Here is a 1042-nt window from a genome sequence, read left to right as displayed (position 1 = left end):
AGAGAGAGAGAGAGAGAGAGAGAGAGAGAGAGAGGCTTTTCGAAATGAATTAGGGCTATTACTGTCGAATAAATCCGACGGTAACTCCTTGCATGTCACCAAAACGCAACGTTTAACTTAAATAGCTTATCGTCAGATTTTACCAACAGTAAATCCGACGCTAAAGTTCTCTCCCATTTTTCACCAAGTATTACCCACAAATTTACCGTAAAAAAAGTCAATCCACCGGTAACTCTTTGACGTAATAAATTTTATCACAAAACCTTTCATAAATCTATTGATAAAGTTGACGGTAACTTGAGACGCTAAATTCGATAGTACTCGACATATTTCTTGTAGTATATGAAGTCGTTTGATAAATTCAAATATAATCTTAAAATAACTTCTAAAAAAGTGACATTAAATTTGAGGAAGGCTAATAGAGTAGATAAACAAATTGATCAAGATTAATATAAGATCACTTTATTATCTTAAAAAGTGTTCTTAAGTATAAGAAGTTAGTACTAATAAGAGAATACAGTTATTTTTTAATTGTTTTTGTTACTCATCCGATCCACTTGCTATATATAGTATCAGAATGTAAACTATGGAATAATTTTGACTTATAATGTTGCTTATAATTTTTCTCAATTTCTTTACACTTTCACTATATTTTCTTATCATTCATATATGTTTTCTTTTAAATTTAAACCAACGACCATTAATAATAAAATAAGAATCAATTTGATTGGTCTCAATTTATTTGTTTACTAAAAAAATTATCAACAATTACAATAATTTATTGGCTAACACAAGCTTTTAAATAAAATTTAGATTTGTGATAAATTAATCCAAAATCTACTAAATTTGGAGTAATATAGGAAACCAAAAAAGAAGCATAATAAAATAAGCATATGATGCCCATTATTTGACATGCATGATAATACTCTATACAAATTGATTTGAGTGTTGAATTATTTTTTACAAATATCTCTACTCTTTTTTTGGTACTATATCCCTACTCTGATTTTATTCAATTGTCGTCAAGAACTTACGATTCTCT

Source organism: Arachis ipaensis, chromosome B05 (genome assembly GCF_000816755.2).
Source record: "Arachis ipaensis cultivar K30076 chromosome B05, Araip1.1, whole genome shotgun sequence".
Lineage (NCBI taxonomy): Eukaryota > Viridiplantae > Streptophyta > Magnoliopsida > Fabales > Fabaceae > Arachis > Arachis ipaensis.
The sequence above is the reverse complement of the archived record's forward strand: the minus strand, read 5'-3'. Positions refer to the sequence as shown.